The sequence below is a fragment of the Theropithecus gelada genome, chromosome 11 (assembly GCF_003255815.1).
Source record: "Theropithecus gelada isolate Dixy chromosome 11, Tgel_1.0, whole genome shotgun sequence".
Lineage (NCBI taxonomy): Eukaryota > Metazoa > Chordata > Mammalia > Primates > Cercopithecidae > Theropithecus > Theropithecus gelada.
Window position 1 is genome coordinate 107,425,992 of NC_037679.1, and position 26,998 is coordinate 107,452,989.

The 26,998-nt window shown below is 39.9% G+C and overlaps 1 non-coding gene across 1 annotated transcript; it reads right to left on the bottom strand.

Moving 5' to 3' along the window:
- Window positions 1-16,716: 16,716 nt before the first annotated feature.
- On the bottom strand, window positions 16,717-16,823 carry LOC112635608. Its single transcript, XR_003121955.1, has one exon. It is a non-coding gene; the product is annotated as a U6 spliceosomal RNA (small nuclear RNA).
- Between the last annotated feature and the right edge of the window lie 10,175 nt (window positions 16,824-26,998).

Consider the following 26,998-nt stretch of genomic DNA (forward strand, 5'->3'; position numbering starts at 1 on the left):
ATTTGCATTTCACTCATGATTAGTGACACTGAACATTTTCTTCATATACCTATTCGTCATTTGAGTGTCTTGTTTGGAGAAATATCTATTCAAGCCCTTAGCCCATTTTTAATTTGAATTGTTTCACTTTTTTTACTGTTGAGTTTCTGATGTATTTTGGAGATTAACCTCTTATCAGATATGTCTTGCACATATTTTATCCCATCTTACAGGTTGTCTTTTAATTCTTTGTTTTCTTTGCTATGCAGAAGCTTTTTAGTTTGATGTAGTCTCATTTGTTTTTTTTGTCTCAGTTGCCTGTGCTTTTGGTATTATATCCATGAAATCATCACCAAGACCAATGTTATGAAGCTTTCCCCATGTTTTCTTCTGAGAGTTTTACAGTTTCAGTACAGTTTATATTTAAATCTTTAATCCATTTTGAGTTAATTTTCATGTATGATGTAAGATAATTATCTAGTTTCATTTTTTCTTTTGCGTGTAGATATCCAGTTTCCCCCAAAACACTTGTTTAAGAGACTGTCTTTTTTTCCATTGTATGTTCTTGGCACCCTGGTCAAAGATCAGTTGACCAAATATGCATGGATTTATTTCTGAGCTCTATTCTGTCCCATTGGTTTATATGTGTGTATACCAATATCATACCATTTTAATTACTGTAGCTTTGTGATATATTTTGAAATAAGAAAGTATATCTCCCTATTGTTCTTAAGATTGTTTTGGCTATTCATAGTCTCTTGTGGTCCCACATGAGTTTTAGAATTTTTTTTTTCTATTTCTGAAAAAGATGTCATTGGGATTTTGATAGAGATTACATTAAATGTGTAGATTGCTTTGGGTGGTATGAATATTTTAACAATATTAAGTTTTCCAGTCCATAAAAGTGGAATGTCTTTGTATCTTGTTTAAGTTCTTTCATTAGTATTTTGTCAGTATAAATTTTTACCTCCTTAGCTTATTCATATTTTTATTCTTCTTGATAGTATTATAAATGGGATTGCTTTCTTAATTTCCTTTTCATAGTTCATACAAATATCTGTGTATACAGATATTTTTGGGAGGCTGAGGTGGGAGGATCACCTGAGGTCAGGAGTTCAAGACCAGCCTGGCTAATATAGTGAAACCCTGTTTCACTAAAAATACAAAAATTAGCCAGGCATGGTGGCAGGTGCCTGTAGTCACAGCTACTAGGGAGACTGAGGCCGAAGAATCACTTGAACCTGGGAGGCAGAGGCTGCAGTGAGCCAAGATCACTGCATAGTGTATACAAATGTAACCAACTTACATATGTTGATTTTTGTGTCCTGAAGCCATACTGAATTCATTTATTAGTTCTAACAGCTTTTTTTTTTTTTTTTTTTTGCATGGTGAAAGATAGTGGATTTATTTTTTTTTTATTTTTATTTTTTAATTTATTTATTATTATTATACTGTAAGTTGTAGGGTACATATGCATAACGTGCAGGTTTGTTACATATGTATACTTGTGCCTTGTTGGTGTGCTGCACCCATCAACTCGTCATTTACATCAGGTATAACTCCCAATGCAATCCCTCCCCCCGCCCCCCTCCCCATGATAGGCCCCGGTGTGTGATGTTCCCCTTCCTGAGTCCAAGTGATCTCATTGTTCAGTTCCCACCTATGAGTGAGAACATGCGGTGTTTGGTTTTCTGTTCTTGTGATAGTTTGCTAAGAATGATGGATTCCAGCTGCATCCATGTCCCTACAAAGGACACAAACTCATCCTTTTTTATGGCTGCATAGTATTCCATGGTGTATATATGCCACATTTTCTTAATCCAATCTGTCACTGATGGACATTTGGGTTGATTCCAAGTCTTTGCTATTGTGAATAGTGCTGCAATAAACATACGTGTGCATGTGTCTTTATAGCAGCATAATTTATAATCCTTTGGGTATATACCCAGTAATGGGATGGCTGGGTCATATGGTACATCTAGTTCTAGATCCTTGAGGAATCGCCATACTGTTTTCCATAATGGTTGAACTAGTTTACAATCCCACCAACAGTGTAAAAGTGTTCCTATTTCTCCACATCCTCTCCAGCACCTGTTGTTTCCTGACTTTTGAATGATCGCCATTCTAACTGGTGTGAGATGGTATCTCATTGTGGTTTTGATTTGCATTTCTCTGATGGCCAGTGATGATGAGCATTTTTTCATGTGTTTGTTGGCTGTATGAATGTCTTCTTTTGAGAAATGTCTATTCATATCCTTTGCCCACTTTTTGATGGGGTTGTTTGTTTTTTTCTTGTAAATTTGTTGGAGTTCTTTGTAGGTTCTGGATATTAGCCCTTTGTCAGATGAGTAGATTGCAAAAATTTTCTCCCATTCTGTAGGTTGCCTGTTCACTCTGATGGTAGTTTCTTTTGCTGTGCAGAAGCTCTTTAGTTTAATGAGATCCCATTTGTCAATTTTGGCTTTTGCTGCCGTTGCTTTTGGTGTTTTAGACATGAAGTCTTTGCCCATGCCTATGTCCTGAATGGTACTACCTAGATTTTCCTCTAGGATTTTTATGGTATTAGGTCTAACATTTAAGTCTCTAATCCATCTTGAATTAATTTTCGTATAAGGAGTAAGGAAAGGATCCAGTTTCAGCTTTCTACTTATGGCTAGCCAATTTTCCCAGCACCATTTATTAAATAGGGAATCCTTTCCCCATTTCTTGTTTCTCTCAGGTTTGTCAAAGATCAGATGGCTGTAGATGTGTGGTATTATTTCTGAGGACTCTGTTCTGTTCCATTGGTCTATATCTCTGTTTTGGTACCAGTACCATGCTGTTTTGGTTACTGTAGCCTTGTAGTATAGTTTGAAGTCAGGTAGCGTGATGCCTCCAGCTTTGTTCTTTTGACTTAGGATTGTCTTGGAGATGCGGGCTCTTTTTTGGTTCCATATGAACTTTAAAGCAGTTTTTTCCAATTCTGTGAAGAAACTCATTGGTAGCTTGATGGGGATGGCATTGAATCTATAAATTACCTTGGGCAGTATGGCCATTTTCACGATATTGATTCTTCCTATCCATCTAACAGCTTTTTAAATGGAATCTTTAGCATTTTCTATATGTAAAATAATGTTATCTGTAAATAGGAAGAAAAATTGTTCTGAATGCCTTGGATGACTTTTATTTGTTTTTCTTGTCTAATTTTTCTGGCTAGGACTTTCAGTGTTACATTGAATAGAAATGCAGGAGTGGGCATCCTTGCCTTATTCCTTAGAAATTCCTTGGAAAACTTTTTTTTTTAACCATAAAGTATGATGTTTTCTGTGGGTTTTTCATATGTAGCCTTTACTATATTGAGACAATTTCCTTCTGTTGCTAGTTTGTCGAGAGTTTTTTAAAAAAATAGATTCTTATGTTATTCAATGAGTTATAATAAATTAGTTATCATTTCTTTTGATGTTCAAATTACCCTGATTTGGTCAGTAGGAGCTCTTTCAAGCTGACTTTGTGTCCTTTTGATGTGTCCCCATCATTTTTTGAGAATTTTCTTCCTTTCTTGTGCAACAAGATGTTTCAGGTTCATCTTGTCCTTTCTTTGCCTGTAATCAACCTTTTTTCCAAGGAATCTGGGTCCCTTTTAATGGAGAAGGTATTTAGAAATTATAATCTGGGTTCCGTGCATACTTAGTGCATACTGGCATATTATTGTTTCTAGGCTTTGTTGGAGACAGAGCTAGATTATGTAAGTATATAATAGATTAATACATACATAGTAAAATCATGTGTTCTAGAGGACACACTTTTTTCTCCCCTTTTTGTATGACAACTCTCTTTAGCTGTTAGAAACTTGGCTCTCATTATTGTCAGTGTATTTACTCATTTTCTCAAACCTAGGGTAACAGAAAAGTTTCAGAAATCTTAATGCATATCATTGCTAAAACCAAATCTAAAATTAACCAGAGTTCAACTTTAGTTATAACTTTCTTTTTCTGGAAAAAACAGACAGTGTAAATGCCTAGATCTTAAGTATATAATTCATCAAGGCTGACAAATGCATATGTCTATGTAACACATACCCCTATCAAAATATATATCCATCACTCCAGAGAATTCTCTCATGCTTTTTCCCAGTCAACACTGCCACCCTCCAGAGGAAACCTTTTTTTCTGATATTTTTGTCACCAAAGATTAGTTTTTCCTTCTCTAGCACTTCATTTAGATGGAATATAGACTCTTCTATTCTTTCGCTTATAATAATGTAAGAATCATCCATGTTATTGTGCATCAGTAATCCATTTCTTTTTCTTGCTGAGTTGCATTCTCTTGTATGAATATACCTTGATTATTTATCCGTTTTCCTACTGGTGAATATTTGGGTTGAATGTGGATGCTATGAATCATGATATACACATTTTTGTATGTCTTTTTGTGGACATATACTTTAACTTCTCTTGGATAAATACCTTGAAGTGGGATTGTTAGATCATAAGGTGGGTGGGGCAGATTGTACTTTCCAAATCTGGTCACAAGGATATCTTCAGTCCCACATGCTGCTTTTTTTTTTTTTTTTTTTTTTTAATGTTCCTCTTTTCTATCAAGTAAAAACTACTTGAACCTGAGCAGACTTGTGTGGCAGCAAACTCGATAGACTCCACATGACTTCTGACACCAAACTGTAACATACCATGTGTTGCCCTATATGTATTTCCCTATGCTCAAGGATCACAGTCCTGTGCTTCCTGTCTTTACTCACCCCCTCTGTCAGACATACACACACCCAGGTACCTATTGGACAGCTACACTTGGATGAACCAAATATCTTTAATTCAACATTTCCAAATCTGAACATAAAATTCTTGTCTCAAACTATTTCCGCTCCAGTATCTTCTTTCTCTATAGGTGGGAACATCATCCAGAAATCTGAGATGTATCCTAGACCCTTCTCTCTAATTAATCAACAAGTCCATTGATTTGTATTTCCTAAAGCCATTTTTTATGTTACTCTTGCCTCATCATCTCCTCTCACCTTTACCATCTGTCACCTGGACTGTAGCAAGGCCTCTGGCCCCATCTCACACCCCTCAAAGACATTCTCCGTAAAGCTGCCATGGTGGCTCGTCTAGTGTGCAAACCTAAATACCTCATCGAAACTAAAAGCTGTTTCTCTCAGTAGGTGACATATAGAATGGCCCTTCATGATCTGGCCCCTAATTCTCTTGTTATTCTCGTTCCTTCCCCTCAAATCCCAAATCATCTTCATTTGCTTTTTACCTTCTATATTTGCTCGTAAGTTATATTCCCATTATTGTTCTAACGTAATCCTCCAATATCCATTGTCAAATGTCCCCTCTTCTGCGAAGTCTTCCAGATCACTTCTCTGAAGACAGAATAAATAATTCTCAAATACTATTGCTCACCTGCTTATGTCTCTATTACGGTGCATACCACATGCTGTAGGTATTTATTGTTTTGTTTATCTCCGCTACTAGACTGTGGCCTCCTGGAGGGTGGAAACCTTTTCTTTTCCTCTTTCCATCACGGTTTTTGTCATGCCTCATATGGTACCGCTCCAAAGAGAGTGCTTACTTAACTTTTTTTTTTTGTTATTGTTGAAATACTGTTAAAACTATAGTCAAATACTGATGTAATGTTTAAAAACTGGAAATTCTAGCTTTATAAAATGAAAGTGACCGACTGGCAAAGAAGATCTGAAGAATGCTTCTGAGTCTTTTATGTGCTTTTTAAAAAAAATTATTATTAGGTTTTGAGTATCTTCTAATTCATTAATGATGAGGAAAAGGAAGAACACTGGCAGGTTTTTATCTCAAGTCATTATTAAAACAACTTTTTTTTTTTTTTTAAACCAAAATATTCTCTGTGTAAAGCATAGAGTTGTCTGTAAAATCAGCATTCGGGAAATGGCTTGGGTCTTGACCTAGTCCCTAAAAATGGAACAACACTGCTGCTTGGCCTGCAGAGCCCCTCCACCTCTCTAATGTATTTTCCTGATAAAGAGTTGATTCATGTTCAGGTAGAAAAGAATGTGTCTCCACATCTCAGTATGTGCCAAACAGAGCTCATCATCTTCCCTCTCCAGCCAGCGCCACCTCCTGTGCTGCCTATTTTTGTTAATGGTATCACCATCCTCCCTGCCACCCAGGCTCAAAATCTCCCTGCTTCTCCCTCCCCCACAACAGCCATCTGCTGTCAATGTTGCCTCCCTGTTCTCTCCCTCACCTGTGCCCTCCTCTGTTCTCATTGCTGCTGCCCTAATTCAGGTGCTTATTACCTCTTGCTTGGACTGCAGCAGTAACCTTCCCAGTGGTCTCTCTGCCTCCCTCAAATCAGTCTTACATATCAGGTGAATCTGCCTGAAGCACCGCTTTCATCATGTCCTAACCCTGCTAAACACCTCTCAATGGCTCTTCTCTTCCCTGCAGACTAAAATCCACATTCATTCAAGGTGTGGCCTTTGCGACATTATTTCTCATACTCTTTTCATGTTGCCTATGTTTCAACTAAAACAAACTACTTTTTCTTTATCACTCCCTCATTCATTGACTCACTAGATATTGAACTTCTGGGCAAGGCATGGAGGATACTGAAATGAAAGGTGGCATGTCTGAGCTCAAGCAGCTGACAGATCCCACCCTTCCCCACCTCTGGGCTTGTAAACCTCTCTGTCCCCACTGCCTGGATGACTCTCTTCACCCCACCCCTGTCTGCCTCTGCCCAAATTCCACTTGTGTTTCAATGCCCTGCTTTCCCTCAGTTCAAATATCACCTTCTTTCTGAAGCTTTCTTCTGCCTCACCTCTTTCTCTCTCCAAGCTGGAAGAAATCAATTCCTCCTCACAGGTTATAGCCCTTCCATTCTCTTAAGGCTATGTCTCATTTTGTATTGAAAACTCTGTGTTGCTGAGAGAAAGGTCTATCAGCTTCACCTCTGCATCTAAAATAACATTCAATACAATGCTGTGCAAATACTAATTACTCAATTTAACTTAGTGAACAAATCTCCCAGAGATACCATGTACATGATGCCCCCCTGAGGCTTAGAATTTAGATCTAGAATTTTTTTTTTTTCCCTGTTCTTTGCCTCTCATTGTCAAAAAGCCTCTGGCCTTCTCACTACCATGTTCTTTTTGTCCCGGGTGTGATGCCCAATTACGCATGGATTGGAGAAGGCAGTGCAAAGGGCCAACTAGGCTCCTTAAGCAGTCTCCTGACTTCGTACTCCTGGAGCTATGCTGTTTCAGAGCCACTGTGGTGACTTGGTTCTTTGGTGACCTAGTGTATGTAGGGTTTATTCTACCCTCTCCTAGAGGCAGTGTGGGTTCAGTCATCTGGAGCTCTCTGCTCCAATACTGGGCTGGCAAAGCAAGGCTGGGAACTAGGAGGTGGGTACACAGCAAAGCTTGAACAGGTGCTCCAGCCTCATGTGTAAGGGCAAAGGGTGGCTAGCTGGGTGCCAGAGCCAAAGGTTGCAGTTTCTCCAGGACATGCCAGGACCCTGGTGAGACATAGTCTGACGGCACATTGGTGGGTGACAAGGAGCTGGGGATGAGTCCAAGCTGCGTCCAGGGCTTCCAAAGAGTGAAGGAACTTCATAGGCTCCTTTGGGAATGCTCCATGGATGGAGAACTCAGATCACATTTTTTGGCATCAATGGATCTGGCCTCACCCACTTTTCTAGTCTCAGCATCCAGCACATCTCCAGGTGCAGACTGTGCTCCCTCTGAACTGTCCACTCATGGTTACTCAGGCTCACTGCCTGTTTGTGCCCTTGGGATTGCCTAAGCTGGATGCCTTCCCTACTGCCTGTCCCATTCTGAGATTATGGGAATCCTCTCCTTCCAAGGCCTATTCAAATGCCACATCTACTCCATCCTTCCTTGGATTCTCCACTCAAAATGCACCACTCCTTTCTCTAGTTGTAGAACTCATTTTATTTTGCTCTTATAGATAAGGTAGGTAGTTGTTGGTAAGCCTGTCTCCTTCAGCAGATTATAAGATCCTTGAAATTTAGCCACATATTATTCAGATGTACGGCTCCAAAGTTTAGCACAGTTCCCAGAACACAGAAGCCCTGTAGCTATCTAATAAATGCTTGTCAGATGGGTATCTGAATGAAATACCATCATAGCGTTCTATGGAGATTTAATGTGCTTCCCGACAGTTTTCTGCTTTCAAAAAGAGTGAGGCAAACACAGATGACTGGTACCCCTGAGGTATCTTGGCCTCTGCCCTGGCCCTGAGGGAGTTTTCTGTCCTGTGTAGTGCAGGCTTTAGCACCAGAGGCACCTGGTGAACCCCGCCCCCACTCCCGCCAACCTCAGAAACACAATGCCATCCCTGAGCCTGAGAGCCAATTCTGTGAGTTGTCTCTGTCTCCTGATCCCCTCATGCTGTTCCTTCTCCTGATGGTTTGGGGCTCCCCTGTTCCCCATCACTAATTTCTTTGGCCTTGGCAATTCGTCAGCATGTAGGTGAAGTGTAGTCTTGATCTGAGAGATGGTGAGGGCAGTCACCAGACCCCAGGGGCAAAGTCTTGAGCAGTGACAAAACGGACACTGCTTTGTCCTCTGTCTACCTTCCAACCATCCCCTTTGACGTGCACATTTTTCAAAGAGCTCAGAGCCCCTGGTATCTGTCCAGCATGAGGATATCACAGTGTGCTTTCTCATACAGCTTCTTGTGGCCTCATGTGCCTTTATCTCATTCCCAACAAAGCTTGACATTTCTTGAAGGAAAGAATTGTGTAATATTCTAGTATTCATAACATAACATTCAGCACGTAGTAACTATATAATGAACATTGCTGAATTCTACAAATGAAACCCCTGGGCATCAGCATGAGTCATAGGCATCAAAATAAAACCACTGTAGTCTGTGATTAAAATATCTTCACCGCCGTGTTATCTATGATAACAAATAACTGGAAGTAATGACTAACCACAAGGGGCTCAAGGGTCAGTAAATGATGGTCGATCACTGTGATGGAATATTATGAAGTTATTAAAATGATAATTATAACTAATGTCTATGGAACAATATGGAAAATATTTTTGATAGACTAGTAACTGATGAAATAAGATTTACAAAAATAGTCCAAAACCATCATTGTAATTGTCACAATGCACTATGACAGATCTGGGAAAGTGATATGAAAGAATGAACCTGGTATTAATGCTGTAAGAATTTTTAAGTGATTTTCTTCTGTGTCTTTAAGGTTGTGACTATATAATCTTCTGTATAAAAAATTAAGTATATATTTAATATACAAATACATAAATAATTTTTGCTTGCAATCTTGGGGCCACAAGTAATAAGAAGTCTGTCTAACAGTGGAACAGAAGTGCAAAAAGGTGACTTTAATCAATGCAAATATCTTATGTAGCTCATAGCCTTTCCACATGAATTTTGATAATGGAGGTGATGATACTGACAATCAAAATATGTTCTCTTCACTGTTCTACTGAAATCTGCAAATTAATGTGGAGACTGAAAATAACCATGAGGTCCTATGAAAAATAAGTCAACTCCAGTACGGTTGGGAATTTTGGGGAAGAACACCAATCCCACCTTGTGAATGGCTGATTCCTGACTATGTGGATGGAGTATGGGGGAAACTGCCCCCATGACTCAATTATCTCTCACCGGGTCCCTCCCACAACACGTGGGAATTATGGGAACTACAATTCAAGATGAGATTTGGGTGGGGACACCGACAAACCATATCAGATTTTTTTTTTTAAAACAACTTCTTTTCTACTGATTGGCTACCCCTTTATATGCCCTCCCCCTTCCCTCCATCCACATAAAGATGGAGTGAGAGAAGTGGACAAAACCACTGAAAGGCTGGATTCTGTTTCCAGTCCGGTATTAAAGACCCCTGACATTTTAAGAAAGCCACTGACCTAAATAGGTGCTTTCCTTCATCCACATGGCCAGCCAATCCTGTTCAGCCAATCCCACACGTTGAGTTCCCCCTGCTGGGTGGCAGCATTGAGCTCAGCATTGACCACCCTTGGTTTCTGCCAGAGCTAGCTCATAGGGATCATGGGAGGATAAAATAATATATGGTGGAGGTTGTGGGAAAGCTGCACTAAATAAATGTGAGCTATTGTTAAGAAACATGGAAGCATAGCTGTTCTGGATCGGTCCACAATGCTAACAGCTGATTCAGATCTAACCAAAATTGAGACAATCAGCTACTAACAAAGCTGGGAAAAACAAAGCCCTGATTGAAATGGGCTGCAGCTGACTTCTCCAATCCTCCCAGCTGGACTCATTCAGGTTTTCATAGCAAATTGTTTGTACCTCCATCAGGGCTGATCACCCTGCGTGGGACATAAGCTCTCTGCCTATGCACCTGCCTGCTTTTCTAAGGCATCACTTCACCCTCAAGAGTTGCTTAATGAGAGTGTGTGTGTGTGTGTGTGTGTGTGTGTGTGTGTGTGTGTTTAAAATCTGAAGGCCTCAGTGAGAGGGGGAGAGAGAGAGGGAGATACCCCCTCTCTAAGCTTGCTACTTATCACTTTCTTGAAAGATACACAATATCTTCATATATAAGTCACTGTAAATGGATATTGGCCTTTTCCTGAATATGGCTCCCATTCTTATTTATTTGGGCAGAAACTAGATGAGTTAATTTAATACCTCGCTGAGGGAATGGGGAGAGGATATAAGGGGGTAGGCAATCAGTAGAAAAGAAATAAGTTGATAAAAAACAATCTGATACGGTTTGGCCTGTGTCCCCACCCAAATCTCATCTTGATGTAGTTTCCATAATTCCCATGTGTTGTGGGAGGGACCCGGTGGGAGATAATTGAGTCATGGGGGCAGTTTCCCCCATACTGTTCTCATGGTAGTGAATAAGTTTCATGAGATCTGATGATTTTATAAGGGGTTTCCCCTTTCACTTCGCTCTCATTCTCTCTTGTCTGCCACCATGTAAGTCGTGCCTTTTGCCTTTCACCATGATTGTGAGGCCTCCCCAGCCACACAGAACTATGAGTCCACTAAACCTCTTTTTCTTTATAAATCACCCAGTCTTGGGTATGTCTTTATCAGCAGTGTGAAAACGGACTAATACACTATCCAAAAGGCAATCCAGTCCAAGCTAAGGCAGAACCTGTTTGTTGATGAGGCGCTGGCCCTTCCCTGGGCCTTCTCGTTTGACTTCTCTGAGAAGTGCTGCAATGGGGAAAGGAAGCTGATGCCTGAGTCAACTCCTTTGCCCCTCCTTCCCTAAGACATAGGGCACAGAGATATTAGTCACAGTTAATGAGGTTTGATTTAATGAATCAATAACAACAATTTCAGTCCTTTATTGTGGAGTCACTTATTGGCATGTTGGTCATTTATAAACTTCACTGCAAACCCACAGCTAGCATCATGTAGGGGCAGAGGCAAGTGGATATCATGGGTATCAATTGTAGAGATATGGTAGTGCCCCTTCAGTTCACCCACTGCTATACTGGTGTTAAAGTGGGAAAAGAGGTTCCCAGCCTCTTTGACTGGCCTGTTAGAGCTCTAAGTGGTTTTTTAGTAAATCCCAAATGAGGATAATAATACTAACAGTCCATTAACTGAAGGCTCACTATATCCAGATCAAGTATCAACACTTGTTGCTCTAAATTCTGTAGGATCAAAGAGTTAATAAATTGCAGAGTGAGGATTCAATTCCTGAGCATGGAACTATGAACTCAATAAGAATCACGATTTATCTAATTAACAAGTATTGACTTAGCATCCACTGTAGGAAAAGTCTAGAGCTAGGCATCGGGAAGGATATAAAAAGTTCTACAGCCTCATTCTACTTCTCGCCAAGCTTCAGGCATGTGACACTCACTGAAGTAATGGCTTAACATATTACATTTTCCACCATTACTGTCACTAGTACTACAACCACCACTGTCATAGCTCTGCCAGAATCACCTCTACCATCACCACTGTCAACACCAAAAAAACCTGTGAAGCATCTGTTTACATGTAGCCCTGTGACACTTCTCAGAAGTGGTACTTGGGTCACAGCTAGGACATGCTGAAGGATTAGGTGGTGCTTGAATGAAGATGAGATTGACAAACTCTACTCTTAGCTTTGAGCAGGCTGCACATGCCACTCTCCAGGGAGCTGTCGATCCAGGACAGAGCATGATGCTTGCAGAATGGGAAATGAGCTTGGTTTACATAATGTTTTACAGGGAGTTGATGGTTGAGGTGTCAATCTCCTTTTCTGAGAGTCCATCCGTGCTGATTTCTCTTCCTGATCAAAGTTCCTACCAACCTATCACGAAGGGCACCCTATTATATCAGTTGGTGTCTCACCTCTGTGAAACTAGAAGGGGTGCCTTGGTATGTTTAATACCAAGGCAGCATTTTAAGCCAACTGTAACTTGAAACACACATGAGACAAATCTAGAACCAGAGACATAAAAAGTGAGTCAAAGTCTACACTGGGAACTTTATATATAAACAAATTTCGTGTACATGGATATACTATTCAGATGTACTTATATTCATTATGTTCCAATCATGGAACCGAAGGAGACCACGTACTCTTTCAAGCACACAAATCCTACCCTTCCTATCTCCATGCTTTAGCTTATTTCCTATCTTCAGCCTGAAATGCCCTTTCTCTGAATCTGTAAATATATAAACACAATTGTTATGGGTTGAATTATATGCACCAAAAGATGCTCAAGTCCTAACCCCTAGTACTTGTCACTATGACCTTATTTGGAAATTGAGGCTTTGCAAATGCTCATGTTTAGATGAAGTCATTAGGGTGGGCCCTAACACAATATGACTGGTATCCTCATGAAAAAGGGAAATTTAGAGAGACAGTCATGTGCAGAAGAAGGATGACATGAAGACACAGGAAGAACATCATCTACGAGCCAAGGAATGTGTGAGGCTATCAGAAGCTGGGAAAGACACCTGAAACAGATTGTCTCATAGCCCTCAGAAGGAACCATTCCTGTTGACACCTTGACTTCTGACTTCCAACTTCCAGAACTGTGAGACAATCAATTGCCGCTGTTCTAAGGCAACCACTGCGTGGCAGCCCCCAGGAAACCACCACACAAATCAAATCTCAACATCTACCTGCTTCCTATGGAACATCTCTGAGTGTAGCCTGGTATTTAAAAAAACGTTGAACTGTAGGTCTTTGTTGACTGACTCACTGTGTGGACCCCTGATGAATGACACTATACTAGAACTTGTGACGATACAAACGTGATACGGTTTTACCGTCAAGACTCTTCTAATCTTTGTGCATGACAACACACAAACTCTATGTGTACCTGTAAGGCAGGATAACATAGGTGCTAAACAGATTCAGAACGACAGGTGACAAGAAAAGAGCTATCACAGGGAGGGCTCTCTGGAGGAGCTGGTGGGCTTGTGAAGTGGCTCAGGTAGTGGTTATCTCCCTCTTGATAGCATAGGAGACCCCACTAATCTTGACTCTGCCTGCCTATGCTGCTTTGTCTAAGTAGCCTTGGAGGTCAGAGCAGGTGCTCAGTCTGTGGTGCTGGGATGCTGTGGACAGGTACCTAGGTAAGGTATACTTACTAGGAGTTACTGGGTAGTTACGGGAAGCCTAGGTAGGCTCTGTTTTGCTTCCCTTTCCAGAGACTCCTTTGGTGCTTACAGAGGATTGTGGGGAAGTTGAGCAGCAGCAGTCTGGGCGGGTTTGTGTGTACAGAATGTGGAAGCTACACAACATGGCCCTTTCTTGCTTGCATTGCTGCAATAAAATCTCCCCTGGCTGGGGGAGTCTGGGCTGGTAATAGAAAGTGATGTAGGCTATGGTCATCCCTCAACCTAGAGCTGAATCCCAGTGATGTTTATCATCAAGGGCTTTGAGGATCCTCAAGAATATGCCTTGTTCCCTTTCCTAGTCTCTTGATCTTGCCCCTGTCTTGTCCCCCAAACTTATTTACTGACCCATATTGAAAAATGAGAATACGCCAGGCTTCAGAATCATAAAAACATGAATTGGATATATTTTCTAATCTCCAAGTACTTATATCTAGGGGATGAAGTCAATGTAACTAAAATATAAGGCATGATGTAGGTACTAAGGAGAAGTTAAAATGGAGCCATTAGTGCTACCTGAGATTATCAGGATGGCTTTATGGAGGAGGTGGCAGGCTTGGGTAGGTCAACTAGGGGGCATCATCAGAATTTTGATATGCCTTTATATGGCCAACTGATACCCAAATGTTTGAATGCTCTTTTCTTTTCTCACTCGGCTCTGTTTTGGTAACCTGCCTGACAGATCCACTTGTGCTTTTTCCTATGCTTCATTTATTTCCTCCATTTTTAAATTTAGGCATTCATTCTAGCATTTATCCAATACTTATTAACTGATTACTTTTTTTTTTTTTTGAGACAGGGTCTCCTCCTGTCACCCAGACTTGAGTGCAGTGGTGTGATCATAGCTCACTGCCACTTTAAACTCCTGGGCTCAAGTGATCCTCTTGCCTCAGCCTCTAGAATAGCTGAGACCACAGGCATCTACCAGCACAGTCAGCTAATTTTTAAATGTTTTATAGAGATGGGGTCTCACTATGTTGCCCAGGCTGGCCTTGAACCCCTGGCCTCAAGCAGTCCTCCCACTTTGGCCTCCCAAAGTCTTGAGATTACAGGCATGAGTCACTGTACTTGGCCCCATTGACTGATCACTCTTTAAATCCAAAACTTTTCCTACTATCTGGCTGGAGTTGGCAGAACTATGCAGAAAATACACATGGGAATGAAGCTGACCTGGATCTCATCCTCAGAAACTTAGAACGCCATAGGATTCATACATCTGGACTGTGAGGTAGAGTGAGACACACATCACCAGATGGCTGCCTATTTAACATCTTGGTCAGGAAACTTAAGAAGCAGAAACAACAGCACTCTCAATTGGCTGGTGGTCGGGAGGTGGGGCAGGGTAGAAGGAGGAGTCTACCTTGTTGCCAGGTTTTCACCAGAAATACTGTCCACCATGGAGCGAGGCCTTGCCCTGACCTCAGTGCTAATAACTCAGAAAGCACAGGTCCAGAATAATAGCAATGTTCCCTTTGGCTGTCTGTGTCCTGAAGATACCCCCTAGTTGACCTACCCAACAAGCCTGCCACCTCCTCCATAAAGCCATCCTGATAATCTCAGGTAGCACTAATGGCTCCATTTTAACTTCTCCTTAGTACCTACACCATGCCTTATATTTTAGTTACATTGACTTCATCCCCTAGATATAAGTACTTGGAGATTAGAAAATATATCCAATTCATGTTTTTATCATTCTGAAGCCTGGCATATTCCCATTTTTCAATATGAGTCAGTAAATAAATCAACAAATATATATTGATTGAGTGCCTGTTAAGTGTTGGGCACTGAGCTATGCTCTGGAAATCAATATTTTGAACAGAACAGTGTCAATGGTTGCAATATGATCTGTTCTTATTTGACTCCATTTCCTTTCAGCCTCCAGCTCCTTGACAGACTTACCACACCTGTGGGCTTGTGCCCCTCTCAGCAAAAGAAACATAAGATGCTCCCTGATGGTGCTGGGAGGTACCTCAATGTACAGGTGTTCTGGTTGTGATGCCTTGTATCTGTGGTCAGGACAGCTTGTTGGGTCCTGTCTTGCCAAAATCCCTAGTTTCCAGCTCCTTGCCTAAGATCCAGCTCCCTGCGTGGCTAGACTTGCCTGACCTACTCTCTTCTTACCTAACTTTTGACCCCTGCTATGGCTTGACCATCAGTTCTCAGATATCCCCTCAAATCTGGCTCAGTCAGGCCAAGCTGCTGATGCCCACCATAAATCCTTTCTTACATCTTGGACCTGGATTTCCAGTCTTTATGACACACATGCTCTCAGGCAAGAAGAAAGAAAGGACAAAATGATAAACAGGTATGCCAATATAAGTGTACTTGCCTGTTGGAAACCTGAGAATTGTCTTATCAGATAAAAAAAAAAAACAGAATATATTCAGTAAGAATATAAGTTGGTGGGGAAAAGTGAAGTTGTTTTAAGATCTTTATACTAGCTGTAATGAGCATAAATATATTGTGTAAGTTTAAAATTTTAGAAATTATATATGTTTCCATGTTGAGGATAAATATCAAAATAATAGAAATAGTATAACTCCCTAGCAGAAGGAAAACAGAAATAATAGACAAACCCAAAAGATGGTAATAAAAGAAGGAAGGCAAATATATGCACAAAATAAAATTTTAACCCCCAAATATTAGAAATTTAAAAAATTTAAATGGATTAAGTTCTCCAGAAAACAGATTTTCGAGCTATAGTAAATACATATACACATGACATCATATAAAAATTAACATGGAGTACTCTATTGTATAAATACTCATATTCTTGTGTATATACACTTATAAATATGCACACATACATTCCTGTGTATAATATTTTCAAGAGACATGTCTAAAATGTAAAGATACAAAAAGGTGACATGTAAAAGGATGGAAAAAATATAGCCGGCAAATACTAATCAGTAGGCATCTTAGAAGAATACACTCATATAAAACAAAATACACTCTGAACATTATTAGAGAAGTATAAATTCACAATGAAAATGTTTTAATTAACACAATTATTACAACTTGATATGTAAGAACATAAAATAAGCTTTGTAATATATGAGAAAAATTGACAGAATTATACAAGGTATGCTGTCCTCAAAAGGCAAATAAAGAATTGCATGAGGAAAAAAGCATAATAGAAGATTTTTATTCTATGAAATGCTTCATGAACTTGCATGTCATCTTTGTGTAGGGACCATGCTAATCTTCTCTGTGTTGTTCCAATTTTAGTATATGTGCTCCTGAAGTGAACACAGAATAGGAGATTTTAATATACTTCTATCATAGATGTATCTTGCAGAATAAGAATCACAATGACACAAGATTTAAACCAGATAAAAAATCTGACCTATTGAATGGACATAGAACATTGTACCAAAAAATTACAGAAAACCTTTCTTTCTGGCACACAAATAATATTTATAAAAGCCTATCATTTCTGGACTTTGAGTCAATCTCAATAAATTTTACTAGATTGAAATTGTATCAAGCATGACTTCTAATAAAAGCAATTAAACAAGAAATTAACAAATAGAATATTCCCATAAAATGGCAAATTTGAACATACTTAATAAAGACGTGTGGACAGATAACAAAGTATAGTGTTTATTAGGACATATTTTGAGTTAAGGAATCGTGACAATACTACTGAAAATGTGAGTGTGCTAGAGCTGGCTCATATCAGCTTGTAAGAGCTGACTGTTAAATATTCAGAAAACTTTCCAACTGGTTGTTAAACCATTTGTAGCTTGAAATTGGTCATGGTGGAGTATTTACAAGGCAAATATGAAGTTGGCATGCTACAAATCAGGCCTTCTTTTTTCCTTTTAAATTTTTTTACAGGCTAGTTACCACAAAACCGTGGAATGCAGTTAGAACATCAGATAGAGGGAAATGTATAGCCTCAAAGGCATGGATTGGAAAAAAAGATGAGAACCTTGAACTTCAAAATTAGGAAAAACAAAGCAATATAAATCCGAAGAATGTAGATTAAAAGAAACAAGATAAATTAATGAAATAGAAAAATATTATATAAAATAGAAGAGAGTAAACAGAACCAAAACTTATTTCTTTAAAACTATAACTAAAATTGACAAACCTGGTGAAATTGACCAAGGTGAAGAAATATATAAATATTAGGAATGAAAAAGTGAACATTACTACAGATAGAGTACACATTAAGAAGATAATAGGATATATGAAAAACTTAATGCCAGTTTGTTTGAAAATAAATATGAAATGTATACATCCTTGGAAAAATGTAACTTAACAAAATCTTATTCATGAAATAGGAATCCTGAATTGTTCTTTAATTATTAGAAAAAAATCTTATCTAGAACACTCTAGGCCCAGATGATTTTATCAGTAAGTTCTATAAATGTTTGAGGGAGAAATATTTCCAGTTTATACACATTTCTTCAGACAATAGAATAGGGCACATCATTATGTTTTATGTGTTTTATGAGGCTATATATAATTTTGATTGTAACACTCAACAAAGACAAAATGAGAAAGAAAAATTAGAGCCCAATCTTATGCATGAATGTAATATAAAATGTAAAGTACAATTAGTAAACTGAAATCAGGAATATATATTTAAAAAAATCATGACTAATTTGGGTTTTCTTAGGAGCAAGATTAGTGTGACTTTGGAAAAGCAATTCCTGTAACTCACCACATTAACAAAAAAAAGTAGGCCGGTTGCGGTGGCTCAAGCCTGAAATCCCAGCACTTTGGGAGGCCGAGACGGGCGGATCACGAGGTCAGGAGATGGAGACCATCCTGGCTAACACGGTGAAGCCCCGTCACTACTAAAAGTACAAAAAAATTAGCCGGGCGCGGTGATGGGCGCCTGTAGTCCCAGCTACTCGGGAGGCTGAGGCAGGAGAATGAGGTGAACTCGGGAGGCGGAGCTTGCAGTGAGCCAAGATCATGCCACTGCACTCCAGCCTGGGCAACAGAGCAAGACTCTGTCTCAAAAAAAAAAAAAAGAAAAAAAGAAAAAAAAAAAAAAGAAAATGATGTGATTTTCACAGACTCAGGGAGATTACTTGGTAAAAGTCAGCATTCATTCATAAAACTCTTCCCAAAATAGGAATAGAATAAAATGTTCTTAATATGACAAAAGGTATCTACTACAATCTTATTGCAAACATCACATTTAATGTTGAAACTTTGAGAATACTTTTGAAATTTGAAACAAGACAAGAATTCCCACTGTTGTTCCTTCTATTCAATTTTGTTCTGGAGTTCCTTGCTGGCTCAGTAAAATAACAAAAAGAAATAAAAGGTGTGAGAATTGAAAAGTGGGGAAGAGTAACTGCCACTACTCACAGATGAGATCTGTAGAAAATCCAAAGGAATTCATAGGAAAATTATTATAATTTGAGAGTTTGACATGGTTCTAGCATTCACATTCAATACCCAAACAATAAATTTAATTCATATAATCAAGCACGAAATTGAAAATGAAATGAAAGTGCTACCATTTATAATAATAGCATAAAACAAGATATCCTTGGGAATGAAACTAACAAAATATTTCTGTTTAAGACTTCTCGCAAGAAAATTAAAAGTATTATTGAAACACTAAAAAGGAAAACAAGTAGATTGTATACTAAGTTTGTAATCAGAATAGTTGATTTTTATAAAAATGTCACTTGAAATCTAAGTTCCACACAAACCCAAACAAAACTTCATAAATTTGTATTTTTTCTTTAACTTGGCAGGCTGATTCTAAAATTTATATGAATATGCAAAAAGTTAGAATATCCAAGACACTCTTGAAGTAGAACTCACTAGCTGTATCATATATCAAGATTAGTGGGAAAAGCAAGGATTTTTCAACAAATTACTGGAGCAATTAGGTACCCACATGGGAAGAAAGTGTGATCTTTACCTCATACCATACTAGAAAAGTCAGTTTCAGTGGATTAAAGAATATGGGTGGAAGAAAAATCAATTACAAAAGATATGACGTCAGAAAAAAAATAGGCCACAGAGTTGGAGAAAATATTTTTAGCTTCTATAACAGAGTAGTATCAGAAATATTTAATGAATTCCTCCAAATCACTAAGGAAAAAGCAAACCAATTTTCCCATTTTACCCAATGGGACAAATGACTGAAGGCTTAAACAGATGCTGTACAAAAAGGAAATGCAAATGGAGCTAAAGATAAGATTAATCAGTAAATCAAATATAGTCATAAAAGGATTTCTTACATACTTACTCCATGGGCAAAAGTTAGGAAGGTCTGACCATGAAAAGGTAGTGGAAAATTGGAAGTTCTTCCACTGCTGGTGAGAGTATAACTACTTGGTGCAACCACTTGGAAATCATTTTGGCATTCTTTAGTGTATTGCTTTTAAATATACACACCCAGAAATATAATCCCGGGTATACGCCCTAGCAATTTTGTGCCTATATGTACCAATCAACCTTTACAAGAATGTTCATGGCAGCCCTGTTCATATTAACTCTAGCGTTGAAACAATCTAGATACCCATAAGCAGAATAGATGAATTATACTTTGTAGTATATTCACACAATGAAGTACTGTCCAGCAATAATAGTGCCCCAGCTCCACAGTACATGCAAGTCTCAAACACAATATCTAATGAAAGAAATGAGATTCAAATAATACAGATTGATTCCATTTATATACATTTCCAAAAGAGGGAACAAGACCTTAGAGTTGCATTATAAGTGGTAAAACCATAAAAAGCAAAGAAATGACAATCACAAAAGTCAATGTTGTAGTGACCTCTGAGAGGAAATGGTAAAGTAGCAATCAGGAAGAGGACATATATGACCTTCTATGGTGAAGGTTCCTTTTTGGCCTGGCTGGTGGACATGTGGGTGTCCTCTGTATTTTATTTATTTGTTAAGCTGCATGTGTGTTTTATGTACTTCTTTGCATATACACCCATACATCATAATTTTGTAACACTAAAAAGGTAGAGGAAGATTAAATTATCATCCCTGGATGGCAGTGTCCCTCTGCTAATGGCTGTGGAAGATACTTTATCCACAGAAGTTGTGAGTAGCCTGGGTAAACTTTGAAGAATACATGGAAAAAAACAAACAAAACCCAGAGCAGTCCATCTGGGAGCCAAGGACACGGAGTCTTAAGACTTTTGCAGAGAAGGACTTGAGAAGGAATTTCCTGTTCATTGTTCCAGCTTCTCTTGTAACAAGTCTTGGCCCCAAGCAGTCACTTAACACACGTCAACTGAGCACCATTAGTGTGCCTGCAACCTGTGCTAGGCGCTGGGGATGCAGAATGCAATAATACTTAGGCCTTCAGAGTTTACCACCCATAGAAAATATGGAGGAGGAAACCAATGATTACAGTAGGGTGCAGGCTAGTCTAAGGGCAGGGATATCTTCCCAGAAGAGATGACACTTTAGCTCTGTTTTAGAGGACAATTGCCAGGCAGAGTAGTGAAGGATAGTCCAGGAGAATGGAACCACATGAGGATAAGAAATAGCAGGTGCATGCCAGAAACAACAGGTCTAGGTGCCTGGAGTGCTCTTTAGCATATGCAGAGCTGACCTTTTATCCTATATTGAAGGATTATTGTTTGAGCCTTGTCTATCCCTGGCATGCTGCAATGATGGGTTAATTAAATCTAGAAGGTCTTTACTGCTTTAAGAGCCACTGAGAATATTCCTGGAAGGATATTCTTAAAGGGTTCAAATTAGTATTAATATTAACACATTTTTACTGAGTGCCTACTATAAACCAAATGGGCGCTCAGCTGGCAGACATAGAAAGCAGGAAGTCGGGAAGTTAGATTAAAAAGTATTTCTGGTGAGCCCATAAAATATAAAGGTGATAATACTTTATATGGCATTTTGCCATTTTAAAACTTTTCCACAAATATTTGGTTTAAGGAGGAGAGAGCTCTAAGGGTTTTGAGTAGGATTGACACATGCCATACACAGCAGTAGCGGGAGATGTCTGTCATGGACTGCTGACCCCCTAGTCTGGGATTTATTAACGGCTGACAGAGGAAGATGAGACACTCTGTTCTTCTTGTAGCATTACTAGGTGGACATTACTAGGAATAAAGTGGTTTAGCCTCTCAGGGCTGGATTTTCCCTTTGATAGAATTGCTTTGACATCCTTAACAGAAAGGTTTTCATAAGGGCCTGCTCAATAGAGTTGTTAGCAATAGAGCAACAGCAATAATAATAATCCTGTAAGTACAATCCAGGCTGAGGCAGCAGGAAAAAAGGCCACAGGAGATGCACTCCTAGGTTTACCCGGAAACAGAGGATGATTGGTGCTGTGTAATGCCTTCTCCTTTCAGCACAGTCTCCTGAAAATAGCAAAGAGTTTAAAGTAAAAATACGTGGTTTTAGCATTGGCTCAATCACTACTTAGCTATGTGACCTTAGGCGAGCTATGGAACCTCTCTGAGACTCAATTTTCTTACCTGTAAAATGAGGATGATAACCTCTGCCTGCCTCAGTGATCATGGGATGGAAATGAGATTAGTGTCTGTGAAACGCATTTCCAATGGAAAAGCTTGTCTCAAAAGAAGGAAATAAAGTTTTTGTTGTTTGTTGTTCTAACTCAGCCCTTTTATAGGATCTGCTTGGTAGCTCTATTGTCAGGCAGAGTTTATTAGAGTTTATTTTTTATATTTTGTCTCCTGCAAGGTAGCTCCCTATTCTGTCTACCAAATAGCAAATTGCTACATTGTTTCTTTATTGTTTGACACTTAGGTTCTCAGCCAAATAGTCTGTTTTACTTAAATATTTCAGAGCCTCTTAGCATTTCAAAAGAGTGTTTTTAAAAATCAGTTATGAAAAAACCAGATGAGTAAATAGAGGCACAATTGCTCATTTTTCTAGGCTCAGCAGTTATCTATTGAATTGTACACATGCAGAGAGAAAAAACAAAAATAATAAAACACATTAACTTGGGAACAGAAATAGGAATTATCTATAAATCTGCTAATCAGTTCTGGCCCTTGATGGTTAATTTCACCTCCACCTGAAAGCCAGGTTTGGAAAGGACAGATCCGAAGAAAGTTTTTGTTCTCCTAAACAGCGGGTCGGAAGCAGTCTCTGCTGCCATCGGATAGTCTTGTTGTAAGACACATAGCGCCAGGGGTTCCCTACAGCTTTGAAAAGCAGAAACCTGGAGGTTCTCACTGACTTTGAATTCTGGATCTTGACTTCCCTTTCTTTTGTAATGTTACAGCCCCACTGAGCTTGGTTCTAGAGGACATTTGATTAAAATGTTATTTTTAGCAAATACATAATTTCCTACATTAAAATTCAAAAACCCAAGAGGACAGCTTAGGCTTGTAACTGTGCAATGCTGTTGGCCACTGGTGTCCAGCAGAATCTGAACAAGAAGAAAGGGGGAAAAGAAGCTAGCCCACGAAATGTGTCCTAACCTTGAGAAAATGTGGTCAAAGTCCCGGTCTCCAAATACACCACTTTCCTTGGTGCTTACCAGCATTCATAACCCCCTCTACTGGCAACCCATTGTCCAAGGGACATGTCCTTTTCCAGACTGAGGAACAGCTCTGGAGATGGGTTGTGGCCCAGATGTCAGGCTATGGGCAGGCTGCGGAGAAGGAGAAGGTGCTGAGTTCCCTGCCTTGTTCAGCACAGGCCTAAATTTGCTGTGATGCGATTCAGCGTGTGCTGCCCCGACACTGAATATAGTCGCAGCTCTGAGTCAGCCTCCGGCCCCATTTTCTCATGGCTTTAGAAGCCGTGTGCCGCTGGGGGCAGACATGGACACCAGTGTCCCAGCAGGATTCACTTGCTCCTGGTGTCAGATCAAGGTCCTCACAGGGCTGGACCTCCTGTCCCCAGTGCATGCTTCCAAAGATGCACTGGCCCACTTGGCAGGAGAACGAACGTCTTTTTTTTTTTTTTGGAGACGGAGTCTCGCTCTGTCACCCAGGCTGGAGTGCAGTGGCCGGATCTCAGCTCACTGCAAGCTCCGCCTCCCGGGTTTACGCCATTCTCCTGCCTCAGCCTCCCGAGTAGCTGGGACTACAGGCGCTCGCCACCTCGCCCGGCTAGTTTTTTGTACTTTTTAGTAGAGACGGGGTTTCACCGTGTTAGCCAGGATGGTCTCGATCTCCTGACCTTGTGATCCGCCCGTCTCGGCCTCCCAAAGTGCTAGGATTACAGGCTTGAGCCACCGCGCCCGGCCACGAACGTCTTTGATATCTGTGAAGTTTGAGCAATAGAAAGTCCCTTCTGGTTAATTTAGATTAATAGAGGTTTATCACATATAGAACTTGTATATTTCCAGTTTTGAAGGGATCGAAACTTATTTCCTATGCACTTACTGCATTTCTAGTGCTTAGGTCTGTATCTTAAGATGTTGAAAACCTGGCCGGGTGTGGTGACTCACACCTGTAATCCCAGCACTTTGGGAGGCCAAGGTGGGCAGATCACCTGAGGTGAGGGGTTCGAGACGAGCCTGGCCAACATGATGAAACCCTGTCTCTACTAAAAATACAAAAATCAGCTGGGCCTGGTGGCAGGTGCCTATAATCCCAGATACTCGGGGAGCTGAGGCAGGAGAATCCCTTAAACCTGGGGGGTGGAAGTTGCAGTGAGCTGAATTGCATCACTGCACTTCAGCCTGGACATCACACACGCGTGTGTGTGTGTATGTGTGTGGTAAACAGTTTAAAACACAAGAAACAATTAAGAAGCCCTGACCAGGAAGGAAATTGGGATTCAGACAAGACAGCAGTCAAGGAGAGAGTTGTGATCTGAGATGATTTTCCGGAGTGGGTAAGGTATTCTGGGGCTTTGAAGCATCAGTAGGATTTACCTGGGTTAGAGGGAGGAAAAACAGGAATGGCAGGGAAGTGAGAATAAGTGTATAGTTCTTACAAAAAAAAAAAAAAAAAAGAATAATTTAATCTTTGCCTGCTCAGATGTCTTTACAGAAACCCAGGATCCTTCTAGATCATGATGGGCAGTGTGCAGAAGCATCAATTAGGAGTGTGCCAGGCGAGAGACAGTGTTGACAGCTTTCACTTCAGTTCAGTTCCCAGGTCTCCTTTTAGAGACATGAGAATGAATTTTTTTTTTTTTTTTTTAAGATGGAGTCTTGCTCTGTCACCCAGGCTGGAGTGCAGTGGCACGATCTCGGCTCAGGGCAACCTCCACCTCCTGGGTTTGAGCGATTCTCCTGCCTCAGCTTCCTGAGTAGTTGAGACTACAGGTGTGTACCACAATGACCCCTAATTTTTTGTGTTTTTTAGTAGAGACAGCGTTTCACCGGGTTAGCCAGGATGGTCTTGATCTCTTGACCTTGTGATCTGCCTGCCTCAACCTCCCAAAGTGCTGGGATTACAGGCGAGAGCCACTGCGCCCCTCCTGAATGCACTTTTTTAAAGTTAAAAAATAGAAACCTCGTGAGAACACCAGAACTGTCTTATTGGGCTTGTGAAGGCACCAGGGTATTTGCATCCTGTCAGGGGAATCAGCCTCTTATCCCCAGATCCACCTCTCACTTACTTGGTAAGCTGGGGTCACACAGGAAATAGCTTTTTACGTCTTAGCCTGAAAAATTGAACTAATAACAGGTCCCCTTGTGTATAAATAAAGCCACATCAGTGATAAGCATTATGTATACTATTCCTTATGCTGTTAAGGAGACAAGATTAAAATAGTTTCAAAGAATTATGATGATGATTACATGTGCCTGGAGACTAGGGATTGATTTTCAATTCATTGACAATTTCTTAAGTCGTTGCTATTGTCTTAGAATTGGAAGGAACATTCCAACTGGAATTAGAATTGGAAGAAGTTAATCTACTGGAGAAACCTTGGGTTTGGGTTTAGAAAAGCTTGACTTCGAATTCTGAATCACTTACTCTTTGCACCATTTTTCCTTCCTTCATTAGAGAAATATGTATTAACCTCCTATGATGAGTTATAAATTAAGCTTTTGGAGACTCAGTTTCCTCATCAATAAAATAAAGATTAAAGTGTAACTCTCCTGAGGTTATGACAGTGTCTGGCGTATAGTAGACCTTAAATGAGTATTAGTTATCCTCTTGCAATTAATAGAGGAGGGAAATGAATAAGACACGGCTACTTAGAAAGCTTAGTGTATGTAGGAGGGTAGTCATGGCAGTGCCGGATTGTAAGAACAGGCAGAATGCAGCTAGAGGTGGGATATAAATAAGCTGGGATTGTCTGGATGGACAGGAGAGGGTGTATTAAAGGATTGGGGCCATGACAATTGAATGGAGAATGTGAATCCTGATCTGCTGCTGAAGTGGGTGCCCCAGAAGCAAACATGGTGTGAAACGATGCAAAGTGCCCCACGTCAAACTTTCCCTTGTTTACCACTTAGTTTAAGGTTGGTTTTTTTGGGGAAGGTGGGTGCATGCATTCTTCTTTTTCATTTATTAATTCATTGAAGAAATATTTATTACCCTTCCTTGTGTTGGGCATCTTCCTAGCACTGGGGATGCAATCAAAGAACTTATAGAAGAGAGGAAAAGAAAAACAAGTAAACAGACCTTATAAATTGGTGTGATAAATATTAAGATGGTGATAAGACACATGCCTTAATACCTCCTGAGGGTGGCACAACACTCAGAGTTGGTCCTAGATTTGCCACTCACTGGCTGTAGAATCTTAGGAGGATCAAGCCGCCTAACCTTCATTGTCTCCTCTGCCCTCTGCTTTATTGATTTTAGGATCAATTGAAATCATGTACTGAAGAGCTCTTTGGATTCTATGTTATATAAATGTACATTTTAATAATCATCAATGAATCCATCATACTTATGCCACCACGTCTGACCCTCTTTTAATTTTCCTGTAATAAATAGCATCTGTCAGACACATTACCAGTTCCATCTTTCTTGTTCTGGCTTCTTTTTTATTTGAACCTGTTTAATTCTTACCATGTAGTTCTTTCTACCAATGCGGTTGTATCCATGCCTGTGTGTCCTGTGGAATTTTAGGGAAGGCTAATACGGTTTTAAACTGCCTTTGGAAAGGGGGAAGAGGACTGATCATTAATGAGGAGAAGACTAAGGCATAAAGAGTTAGACGGGAGAGTTGAAAGAAAGATCAAAGCAAGAATGTAGAGGGTGGGGTTGAGCAGCAGAGGGGACAGAGATGGAAATAAAACCCAGAAGAATAGAAAGAGTTGAGAGGAAAAGGCGGAGGAAGAGACAGATGCAGCCTTCCAGCTGGTGGAGGAGAGAAGGTGCCTCCTGTTTAAAACTGCACATATCCCTATCTGTAATATTTCTGCTGATGTCTGAATAGAGGGAGAAATGTACGTGTGTGAGTGTGTGTGTTTGTTAATAACAGCCATCTATTTATAGGTCTTAAATTATACACCATGAAAGCCTCTCTAAGACAAGATGTGTTATTTGGCTGCCAGAAGAAAAAGTTTAAAAAAAAAAAAAAAG